Genomic DNA, 13,394 nt, shown 5'->3' on the forward strand with positions numbered 1-13,394 from the left:
ATGAGTGTTTTAAAGACAGGCTTGGATCAGATGATTTAAGAAGATTAAATCTGGACTGTATAGGAAGATGTGTACGGAAACAGGAGACTGTTGGTTTAGCCATGTTGAAAGAATAGATGAGAGTACTTGGGTTAGTAGATGTAGAACAGTTGATACAGCAGAATCAGTTAGCAGGTAAAGACCAAGGCAAACAGGAGAGAGTGATAAGGATAGATTTGGGATAAAATGTGGTAAATAAACACCTGGTCAGAGATAGGTTAGTTTGGAAGCCAATTTATAAAATCTATCATGTCAACATTTCAAAGAGACGTTAAACCAATTATTATTATATTTGCATGCAGAACGGACGTTAAATTGCTGCTGCTGATGATGATTAGTAATGCTTAGCTCGAATGATTTCTACAGAGCTCAAATACTGCTACAATGACGATACTTTGAGGGATCTCTATGGAGTGCAAAGCCTGAGATTATTATAATTATCATTTGAATACTACAATAGCATTATTCTTACTAACAAACATTTAACAAAGATAAGAAATTACATTTACAGACAGGGAAGTAGTATACTCAGTAATATATGCATGCATTGGTACTGTAGAGAATAGGCTAATCAGATTATCAGGCAACTGAGTAAGCACATGTTTAATGTCATATCAGCCTGCAGGGATTTTAAATAGTAGCTCAATCTATCCTTTGGTAGATTCGATATAAGTAAGCACTGTTGATAAACAAATTAAGAATAATCAATTTTGTTGTTGCAACTCAATTGGTCCCTTAATTTTATGATCCACAAAGATAAACCGTTAAATTTGTGAACATTTTTATTAGGTCGATTCATAAATAATTTCCGTTTTATGATCTTTAATTCAATTTATAATGCAAACTGAAAAAATCAAATTTTAGTCAAATGTATATTCGCCATTTTTTCGTATTATCTTTTCCTATTTACCAATTATTTTTTTTATGTCTAAGCGAATAAAATGAAGACAGTTTCAATTTTAAAAAGCTTTGGATGTTTTCTTTCAGCTGTTTGAATTTTCTGCCTCAAAATGTAAAAACGTAGATTTGAAAACCAGTTGAGGCACCGTCAGAGGAATATAGCAAATAAAGTAGAATAGAATAGCCAAGTTGCAAAATTTTCCCTGCATCATTTTTCCAGTGTGTAGTTTTGCATTATCATGAAGAACTATAATCTTTTTCCTATTGATATGTGCCGAGTATTTTTTTCTCAGATTTTTACCCACGCGTTACAATTGCTCAAAATACAAGTTTGCATTCAGTGTTTGGTGTAATTGTAAAAACTCATGATGTATAATGTCACGAGTATCTCACCAAACGCACAGTAAAATCTTTCTTCCATGGATTTCAGATTTTGAGATGGGTTGTGATCATTAACTTTTATCAACCACCTGCTTTTGCATTGCATATTGTAATTGAAAACTCGGTTTTCATCACTTGTGATGACATGAGCAAGGAAGGGCTCATTTCACAGTCTGAAAAGATGACTTGTTATGATGGATCTGCCTTATTTTTCTCACTTAAAGAATGTGGAACCCAGACGTCAAGTTTGCTAACTCTAATTCATCTTTTATAAGTGGCAGCATATAATGAGCTGTGAAGTATTGAGTTCTGCAACTTCACAGGCGCTTAGACGAGGATTTAAAACATCTTCATCAATGTCCGATGGGCGCTATAGCCTAGGCTTATCTTCGAAGCTCAAATCTTTGAAACGAAACTTCATAAATCAATTATTTACTTGTAAATCTGAGATGACATCTTGGCCATATATGTTGCATATTTTCCTTGCTATTTCTGCATTACTTTTCCTTGTTTCAACTCCGACAACACCACATGTTGAATATGCAGATTCGGTCCTTCCACATTAACGGTTATAAATTTATAATTTGCCTACAATATATATATATATATATATATATATATATATATATATATATATATATATATATATATATATGTAATTATATATATATAATTATATATATATATATATAATATATATATGTAATTATATATATATAATTATATATAGATATAATTATATATATATAATTATATATATACACATATATATATAATTATATATATATGTATATATATAAATATAATTATATATATACACACACATATATATAATTATATATATACATATATATAATTATATATATAATTGTGTATATATATATAATTATATATATAATTATATATATAATTGTGTATATATATATAATTATATATATATACATATATATAATTATGTATATATATATAATTATATATATAATTATATATATAAAATTATATAAATAATTATATATATATACTTATAATTAATTATAATATATATATATATATATATATATATATATATATATATATATATAAGACCACAAAATCACCAGCTTCAAGGATTTTTTCAGATGAAGGAATTTCAAATTTACTATCAGAATTTAAATACGCCCTGGATATTAGTTCAACATTTCCAGTTTATCTTCGTAAGATGAAACCATATTACGAAAATATGTGAATAATGGTCTGACAAAGAAAAAAATCACTCTGTTGCAAAAGTTGTGAGCAGAAGAAAATACTAAGTAAGCAAATTTAATCATTTTAAAGAAACCGGAAGACAAGTCATTTAGTGAAACAATAGAAATTCTGTCGAAAAGTTTCGAAAAATGGTTTGTTTCATATGCAATATAAGTGGTTAACTATCATAAAACATCTTTCATAATTAACATGTTATAACATATGCAATAGAAGTGTTTAAATACCGTAAAACATGAGGACTAATTATCGGAATTATGTTCAAATGTCTAATTTTTGTTCAAGGTCTAACGACACCGAAAAGCAAAGAAATTAGCTCTCATAGTATTGTGGAACAAGACCCAAACGTTACACTGCAAAAGATAATTGAGGAATACCAGCGTCTTATAATAAATATTGAAAAAGATAATCGGATTGAGGAGAAAAAGCATATAACGAATACAAAATATGTGTTTTAATTGTGGGCGTGTAGGCCGTAAAAGTTCCCATTGTCTGGCAAAACAGAGACTAGTACAAACAAAGTCGCAATCGAAGATGAATATAGTTTTGTCTAAAAACGAAATGAATGAGGATCAAAGAAGAAAGTACCTAAATATAAAAATAAATGGATAGACCGTAAAATTATTACTCGATTCAGGAAATGATATCTCGATAATAAACGAACATACTAAAAAAAAAAGGATTTCCACTGTTAATAAACACAGACAAAATTGCTAGAAGGTATCAGGTACAAAATTAAATGAAAGTAGAATGGAGTTCATTGCAGTTTCAATTTTTGCATTAATTTGTTTGGACCTGATGAAACCTACTGAATTCAAGGCTAAGTTTCGAAGTAACGGTGTTAATATTTGTAAATGTATTTAGTTGAATTAAAGTAGCAGGATTCAAATATTATTCTCATTAAATTGACATAAAAACAGGAATGGATGAAAAATTTGAATGGTTTCGTTGTAGTTCTATTACAGAAGGTGATAATAGATGATGAAGTGAGAATCCTTGTCATTCCTTAATCGATAAATAATAGGAATTGATTTAATATTGTTAGTATTTTCTTTTAAAACTTAACACTACATTGAATAAAAGTAAAGGTAACATTTACTGATTTATAGACAGAAGTAAAATGTAGAATAACGAATGAAGAAATCGCCTTAAAACAAGATAGTAAAGCAAGTAAGATTTAAGACTATTTACATAAGCAATAGATACCAGATATCGAACGAGCATGCCCATAAATAAGGTATGCATTAATCCTTCTCAATTATGATGTGGAAACAATGTGTCTTTCTTCAGTTTTCAAGATGATCATTTATCTTTACATATAAACAGAACAGTCTGCAGCTACTTGATTCTATGATGGACGAAAAGTTCAAATATCTTATTAGAATATCAGCTATCCCATAGCATGAATGTAATCCAGCCAGGCACAAATTGGCATAATCGTTATCATTTGAGATATTTCAATTTTATATCCTGTCAGTATGCATTCATAAAGTTTTATGATGACCTGTCTCTATCTATTGTTGTGAATTAATTATTCACACTGTTCCACTTAACGCTTCATGAGATTTGACAATCAAAACCTTGTGAACTTCTGCTTCAAGATGAATGCAAAAGTCAGAATAAAAGAGTTCAACAAGACAAAAGTTTGATCTTCTGAGATAAGATTCAGTAAGTTTTTCATCTCCCTCCTCCGTGGATATTGGAAGCCGATTAAACTCTGCAAAACTTTTAACTTGCTACAAATTAGAAATGAACACTCGTTAATCTGATTACCGTGGTGGCTTCTATCCAAAAAAAGCAAATAAATTGAAAGGAAGCTGAAGTTGACTCACCAGAATACGAAAGCCAGAAAATAGAGGAATGGAGTGGAATATTAACATTTCCGCAAAATCAGAGGTCATTTTGAAAAACTAATGAAATGATAAAAAATGCCAGTCTTGATGCAAACCTCAAAAAAATTTAGATTGTCAAATATCATTGAGGATATGAAATCATATTATGACCTGACATAAGTTGTTAGAGTGGATGAAATTTTAACATTTTTCATCTTAATTTATTTTCGGTCAAAGTAAAGTTTACAATACTCTAGCAATAATTTAGTCCTATTATTCGATAAACCTTTTAAAGATTTCCAAATATATATGTTGCTTGGAAACAATGTGACCCGCTGGGTCGTTCATTGAATTCAGGTTAGATTGATTCATGAAAAAGTGAGTTTTCAAAGCGAGTTAAATATAAAAAATGAAAAAAAAAACACAATTCAAAATTAATCTCTTTCTGCTTGATATATATACATACATACATATATATATATATATATATATATATATATATATATATATATATATATGCATGCTAATAGTCAGATATGGCTTCGTTGCTAATTTGAATCTCCCGACCGCTGGTAATCGTGACACTCTGCACTGATGACTCCCGAAAGAATGAAACACTAGTGTCTGTAGGTATTTAATAATTATTATAGCAAATAATTATATATATATATTTACATGTAAGTACATAGGTTTAATAAAAACATGTTGAGAAACACTTTAGCAAGAGTTAAACAGACATTTGGTTTTGGAAAAGAAACATAAATAGAGGTAAAAGTCCTTAATCCGTGGAGTTTCGAAGAAATACTTCCCTTCTCGTAAGAGGGGAAGAATTAGCAAAATGTAAAAAGAAATTTTGTCCTGTAGAGTATTTAAAGAATCTAAGTATGAAAAGGATCATACTAGCGTGAAAGTGAGATGTAGGATAATAAAACAGAGGTGTTAGGTAAAAAGAAAAAATGGTTTCACGTGAGAGTTTGGTCCCATGGTTGTTAAATCTAAAATCAGATGTATCCGAGAAAGTGGTAGAAATAAAATATCCATTTGTATATGTGAATTGCTAGTACTACATATATAACTCCTATTTAGAGGAAATATAAAAAGTATATATACTGAGAAATATTCTGAAAGGGAAAATAAAGTTATTAGAAATGCACAAAAGTATATTTTGGCTATAGTGATCCCCCAGTAATTTTACAAAAACTATTATAATATTAACAGTTTTATGATGGATGAGCTCCCCCATTTTAGAGGAACGATCTATGAAGTAATACTGAACACAAACGGATTAAGATTAGAAGGTAATAGAAGATTTTTAAATCAATAAGAATTCTTATTGATTTAATTTTAAAGAAGAAAAAACATATATTAAAATGATAGAATTGCGAGCATGAATTAAAAGTGAAATACAAAAAGTAATATTATGTAGAACAGAGGTCTATGAAAAATAGTTTATATACCGATCAATGAAATAAGGGAAAATTTAATTTTCCTTCATATATAAGATAAGAATATCAAAATCCTATGCACTTTATTTCGGAACGTGCATTTGGAATTTTCATATCTGTAAATGTACGTGGATTAAATTTATTGATTTTTTTTTGGGGGGGGGATGAGGAGGAATTTTCCCCAAACCTTTTTTTTAATTTACTGCAAGAGTATTAATTATGTGTCGTCTTTCTTGTCAATAGAATATAATAAATACTAATTGAGTCACCCTGATTAAAAGATTGGTTCAACTTATATCTACAAGCGATGTAAACAGAAGAGTAGAGACAAATTCGTTAATTTGTAAAGAAATATTCTTCGTAAGATGTTTTTTTTTTATTCTTCTCTATTTACATAAAGTTACATAAAGTTAGTTCAGTACATTTATATATTTGCATGTACAGGGTTCACTTTTAAACTAAGTCGGTGGATCAATTAACCAATCATAAGTTTTGAAACACAGCTTGTGGGCATAAAAGGTCTAAATATAGACCATATTTAGATAGTAGCTCTTTCTGAAAATTCAGATGTCTGATTCTAGAAAATTTAAAGAATAAGTAGTAGACATTAGTTAATAAATGTTCCCAAAAGTGTTGAGTATTTAAAAATATATATATTTAGAAGAGGCATATGAACACAACCTCCTGTTTGAAAATTTGAATATTTCTGATTTGTTATTAAATTTAATTATAATCATTACAAGCCAATAAAGTAAAATTCCTCGGATTTTATTTTATTTACTTATTTTTTTCATAAAACCCTTTAAGCATAAGCCTTAAATTTTGGACAATTTCTAGAATCAAGCTCATCCAATGAATTCTGATGAGATTTGGAATAAGTATTCTAGACATAAAGTTTAGTAACATTTTATCTTGATTTTAATGATTTTAAGAGGGAAATAAAAGTACCGCAAAAACAGTTCTATTTAGAGAATTAATTTTACCCTTCCTGAGATGCATATTCTTCTAGTTCCAATATATTTACTATTTCTAATCCTACGTAAAAATCTTGCAAGAGTCCTCTAGGAGATTCTAAATTGAATTTGCCTAAAATGTAAAATGCTCAATTATTGTCCATGGATGTAAATGATTTACAGCCTGGCCATTTTTATAACAAATATTTAATGTTTTAAACTTTCTCTTGAGACATTTCTGAGCTTGGTCAAGCCATTAATATTTAAAAGTTTGAGACGACTGAAAGGAAGATGCTCTATGCAGAATGAGGTTAAGCTGACATAGCAAATAAATAATTCAAAATATTGGCTATTTTTATTGTTGGTTTTTGTTTGTTTTTTAAGTGCTATTAAGCCATAAAATATAAAACTCTTATCCAGAAATGCTGGATTCCATTTAAAATTTGTAATTGTGATTAAAAAGAATAAAATAAAGACACAAAAATGAATACAACTTAATTCTCTTTATTCATATGTGTATATTGATAAAATTATTTGGAATTGCCCGGAACGAAAAAAATTTCAAGATTATAGATGCTGTAATGAATAAAGTTATCTTGCTAGATTTTAAACGTTGGACCTTAATAAATTTTAAACTAACACTAAAAAAACACCCGTCCCAGAACGAGTAAAATTATCCTCCATCTTGAAAAGAACAGTTTTGCACCATTTTTATGTCCCGTTATGCAGATTAAGATCAACATATAATAATACTAAACCTAATGTCTAGAATCCTTATACCAATTTTGATCAAAATCCATTATATGGTTTTGATCTGGAAAATGTCTCAAATTTAAGGTTTAGGCTTAAGGAATTTAAAGAAAGATATTGAAATTCATGGAACTATGCTTAATTGGTATCTAATGACTATGGATCAAATTAAAAACGAATCTGATAGATTTTAATTTTCAAATAAGAGGTTTCTCCCATATTATGCCCCCTTGAAACACTTTAAAATACTCAAAGTTAACTGAAATTTGGCAATATTTATTAACTGATGTCTATAATTAAAATTTCACGAATCATAAGTATCTGGCAGGGATGTGCAGAGGAGTTGCTAGGGGTGGTCAAGCACCTGCCCCTTTTACTCCTGTTTTAAAAGTGCCCTTTTCATATATTATAGGCCTGTGCCCCACCAAGACACCGTCTTTTTCACTTGAGTACCTGCCCTGAAAAAGTTCTTTACACGTCACTGGTATCTGAATTTCTACAAAAAGCTTCCACTTCCTCTTTGTATGAACTAAAACTAAAACTCGTCCAAAGCTGTACATAGAAATATATAAACATACCTAACTTTATATGAATTGAAATATTAAACTTTGATTGTGATTAAATAATTTTAATTTGTTATTCAAACTATAATCACCTACCTCTACTACAGTTTATTGAAATCATTATGTAGACCAACCTGGACAATTCGTAATATGGAAAAGTTTTTTCAATTTTAACTGAAAAATCAAAATCTACAAAGGAATGTTTTCATCATTTCCCCACCAAAAGTATAAAAAGTGGAAACTGAAAAGTTTTACAAAATTAACTCTTCCCTATATTTTATCAAGACGACTAAAAGAAGTTCAACTAAATTCGCAAAGATTTGTTTAAACAAGCACGCTATAGATAAGCATAATTGCATAAATGACAATAATTGCAATAATGTTTCGTAGTATTATTTGAAAATTTATATAAAAATTAGGTTTTATATAAATAAAAAATGCTATTTGTCTATTGCAGCGTTTGGTATCCATATATGTCAGTTATTAATATGATATCGTTAAACCTAGAAGTTATTTTTTCGTTGTATCGGGCTTTCTGAATTAAAGTCTTAAGGTACTGAATTAAACAGCAATGTAGATTTTTTTTTTTTTTTTTTTACACAGTGATCACCACTTATCAAGGCCCGGAAACCACTCAGGGATAAGGGTTATTGCAAGTACATTATGTTAGTGTGGAGATTTGATGAAGTGTTTACTTAAGGGGGCGGTTCATTAGGAATTTGTTAACGTTGGACTTGAAGACATCCAAGTTTTAGTCCGGTGGGAAGCAGGCAGACGGAACAGAGTTCCACAGGCGTGCAGTTCTAAGAAAGAAGCTTTGTTCATGGAATCCGCGTTTTGATTTAGGCACAGATATAGAGTGGGGGAAATTTTTCACAGTGGATTCGGCTAGACGGGTGTTTTTCGTGAAAGACTGGCGAGGGGGAACCAGAGATTGGAGTTCAGACGAGCAACTTTAAATAATAATTGCATTAATTTATTGCAGTACTGGCATCCGTACATGTCAGTGTTTAATTCAAAGTTAATTCAAGAAGTGATTTTTTCTCCTATTTGTATTGAATTTTATAGATTAAAGTCGGAACCGACTAATTTAAAATGAAGTATGAGTAGCTGTTAATAATTAGTGCATTATAAAATCGAAAAATTTTACAAAGCTACCCCCATATAACTATAAAAACAAACAAAAAAAACAACAATAATGTTTTCGTGCCAAAATTGATAAAGCATTCTGTTAATGATTCATTAATAATAGCTTGTAAATTGAAAAATGTATTAGCACGGCAAAAAAAAAAAGAAAAAAAACCCAAAGAAAATGAAAAGCCAATGAGATCTGTAAAGATTGTGAATTGAAAATAAATGTGTAATAAATAGGTAATTTTCAATTAAAAAAAAACAAAGTGGTTTTGTAATACGTTCTTCAGTATAGATGACAATAATTGTAGTAATATTTTCGTTTTAATATATTTAACATTTTATGAAAGATTAGTTTTGTACTAGTTTATGTAACTGGAAACTTTTATACATTTATTTATTGCAGTAGTGTACATCCATACACCTCAGTGATTAATTACATATTAAATATCAAAAATATCATTTTTATTTGAGTTGTGCTAATTTTATCAAAACGTAATTTAGTTATTTCCTTTTTGTAATAGATATGTAGAAGTTAATATTGTAATGTTAACATTTAAGGTGTGTTATTTTCATATAGCTATATCTAAAAAAAAACCTAGTGTGTTTCAGTCAGTCTAAGACCCCATGTTGAATACGACCTGAGATGTATTCATTCGTTTGCAAATTGCTATCCTCATATTCATAGTTGTTGTTTCAGCCAACTAATCCCATGGCCTTCTTCATGTGATTAACCACAACAAGATAGAAATGCTGAGTCTCTTAACTGTATCCCCAGTAATTACTGCCTTCCATAGTTGTTGTTGTCTCACCACGTTTTGGTCAAATAATCCTCTGGCCTACTTTGGGTAGAATTGAAAACGTTATCTTCAGACAATGCTCACCTGGAACCGTAGAGACTCAACGCCTCTATCCACTGTGCCCCAAAAGGCAATCAAGATTGGATATTATAGTCTTCTAAATCCAATTTTGTGTATTTTCTGGTTTTGCTGGATTGTGTTTGTGGATTAAAAAAAAAAATAATAATAATATACGATCTGAGATGTTTTGAAGTTCATTCCAGTATTCTGTAATAGTCAGTTAAGTACTAAAAGTCAAGTAGTATGATGATCCCTTATTCTTCAAATACAATCAGGATGGGCAGGAGAATTTGATAGAATTGGAGAGAGCACTAATTATATATGTTCGAAACCTGGTGTAGTATGCTATATGCAATTGGAAATGAAATGATTATGGTCGTGTGCAAATTATTATACCTGTTAATAAAGTGACATGAGTGGAGTGAAAGACTTAATTGATAGAGAGTAAAACTGTTTGCTATTTTCTCTATGGGAATACGTATTTAAGAGAAACATCTTGTTTGGAAGAAATGTAATAATTTTTAAACAGAGTTGAAATGTACGCATAGTTTTTTTAAAATGTGTTTTAGGAAATGTTGTAAGTGGTTAGTGTGAAAAATGTGTTTAGAAAGATTATTCTCCTGCTGAAACTGTGGAGACACGAGAAAATCAAGATTATTTTATTAACATAGTAGATATTATATATTATATACATCTATATATCTATAAAAGTGAACGTGTCTGTCTATCTGTGTGTCTGTGTGGCTGTATGTCTGTCTTTGTGTGTACATTTTCCTACGCAATAATTTTGTCAATTTTTAGTCTACAGATTTGAAATTTGATATACAGGGTACTGAGATTTGGGAAAATCTTTGTGATCCGTTTTCGGCCAGAAATTTGGCTGTTAAGGGGTCAAAGTTCAACGATTTGTCTTTTGAGAACTCTACCAAACTCCTCTGACAATTTTGGGTATAAACACTTGAAATTTTAGATATAGATTCCTTGGACATGGATCTAACTTAATAACTTGATTTGAGCCCAAAACAATAAATGTTAAGGGGTCATAATAGGGGTCAAAGTTAAAAAAATTGACCTCTGCGGTCTCTACAAAATTACTCAAACAATTTCTGGTCTAAACATTTGAAATTTTACATAAAGGGTATTCAGAGATATGGCAAGCTTTTTCATCGGTTTGGGTCAAAAATTATTAGTTACCAATATATAAATGTATGTATGTATGTCTGTTTGCATGTCTGCCTAAAACTTTCGACAGAGGCGATGGATTTTTCCAAGATCAGTATCGTTTTAAAGTTCGACCTTTCATACGACAAATATCGAAAAATTGTCTAAAAACATTAATATCTTCACCTTCAACTAGGCACTTTTCTACAGGGGGATCGCTTTTTTCGCTGATATTTTTGAAAGATATCCTCTCCTTTCGATTGTCTAGCCTTAATTTAAACATAAATCACTTCAGGTTTGGGGGTGGTCGTAACCGCAAAGACGTCAGGTTTTTTCCCCCGTTCTTTTCCTCCTTTACGGTACTCGTTCGAGCCTGCCTTCCTATTACCACTTTTTCTTTTTTGCTCAACATACACATCCAAACACCCGGGCCACGCCGGGCTGAAATGCTAGTATATTATATATGTATTATAAATAATATCTACATCGATATTATTATATATGGTGCCTTCAATAAGTTTTCAGGTAATTTTTGTACAGGCATTAAAACTTGTCCTAGACTCTTGAAAATTTAATATGCTATTGCTTTACATCCTATGAGATAACAGACTCATTTTTATAATTTCAGGTTCAAATGAACAGATACAGCAGGAATTGGACTACACTCTACTAAAGCCTGATTTTCACAGTTTGTGAATTTCAAAAATAAATCTGGGCATGAGGATACTTTAGAAGAACGATATGCAATAGAATTCTGTTTTAAACTTGGAAAAAATGTCAAAGAAACGTATGGAATGCTTCAGACTATTTTTGACCATCTTGCATGAATCGCGTATCAGTTTTTGAGTGGCATAAGAGATTCAAGAAAGGCAGGGAGTCTGTAGGGGACGATTAGAGGTGTAAGAGGAGTAAGGAAGTCAGAATACTAAAGTTAATTAGCCAAATAAAGAATTTCATGGATAAGAATCGTCGTGCGTCTATAAAGACAGTAAGTGCACAATTTGATGTCAGTGTGGGAACTGTACACACAATTATTCATGAGCAACTGAAGATGTGGAAGGTTTGCATGAAGTTTGTCCCAAGGGTGCTCCATATTTGACCAAGATGGGCATCAAGGCAGTTCCTCACCCTCTTTGCTTCTTGTGACTTTTGGTTATTCCCTAAGCTCAAGGAAAAGCTTAGAGGATGCCGTTAGAGACGATTGAGGAGATGAAGGATGTTGTGACAAAAAATATTGACATGCTCACACAAGCGAACTTCCATGGGGCCTCCCAAAAGTTATTGAGACGGTACAAAAATTGCATTGCGACCAGAGGAGATTACTTTGATGGGGACTAGTTTGAAGGGGACTAGAGTTCATGTATATACTATCAATAAAAATGCCCATACTAAAAAAAGTCTGGAAACTTATTGAAGACACTTCACACATTACATATACAGTGGGGGTCAAAAGAGTTTGCAGACCTATTTTTTCTTAATTTCTTTATTAATTTTGCTTTATTTTTCATTTTGGACTCTTCCATCACTTGCTGGTTGCCATTCTGGTTCGTTCCATTACTACATTTTACGATAAAAGCCAGAATTTAATAATAGTTCGACATTTGCCACTTTTCAGGTGAGCCAAAAGTTTATGCAGGTAATCTTAATTTATTAATAATGGCTAAAGGAAAGATGTTGACAGATAGGGAGAAGGGTGAAATTGTTACATTTCTTGCTGCAAAGAAGTCTACATTGGAAATTTCGAAAATTTTGAAACGAGATCATCGAACTGTGAAACGTTTCATCATTGACAGCAAAGATGGAAGAAAAAAGCATAAAAGTGGCAGACCAAAGATGACTTCACCACGAGATATTAGAAAAATCAAGAGGAGTTTGCTAGCAAATGCACACAGCACAAGCAAAGCTATTTTCGACCATGCAGCAGTGTCTGGCATTTCTAAAAGGACCCGAAATCGGATTTTGAAACAGATAGCCGACCAGAGAACACAGACAAAATGTCCTCCTTTGAGTAATATAAACTGTCAGAAGCGACTAGCATGGGCCACTAAATATTTAAAAATAATTTTCAAAATGTTCTCTGGACTGACGAGGCCAGAGCAACCCTCGACGGCCCCGACGGTTGGACCAAGGGATGGCT

The 13,394-nt window shown here is 30.8% G+C and overlaps 1 protein-coding gene across 1 annotated transcript in view; it reads left to right on the forward strand.

Moving 5' to 3' along the window:
* The window catches only part of LOC145296203 (cytosolic carboxypeptidase 6-like), a 1,000,694-nt gene that overhangs the window by 598,066 nt on the left and 389,234 nt on the right, over positions 1-13,394 (forward strand). The window lies entirely within an intron of this gene.

This window comes from Euprymna scolopes, chromosome 16, assembly GCF_053919585.1.
Source record: "Euprymna scolopes isolate OS-2025 chromosome 16, ASM5391958v1, whole genome shotgun sequence".
Classification (NCBI taxonomy): Eukaryota; Metazoa; Mollusca; class Cephalopoda; order Sepiida; family Sepiolidae; genus Euprymna; species Euprymna scolopes.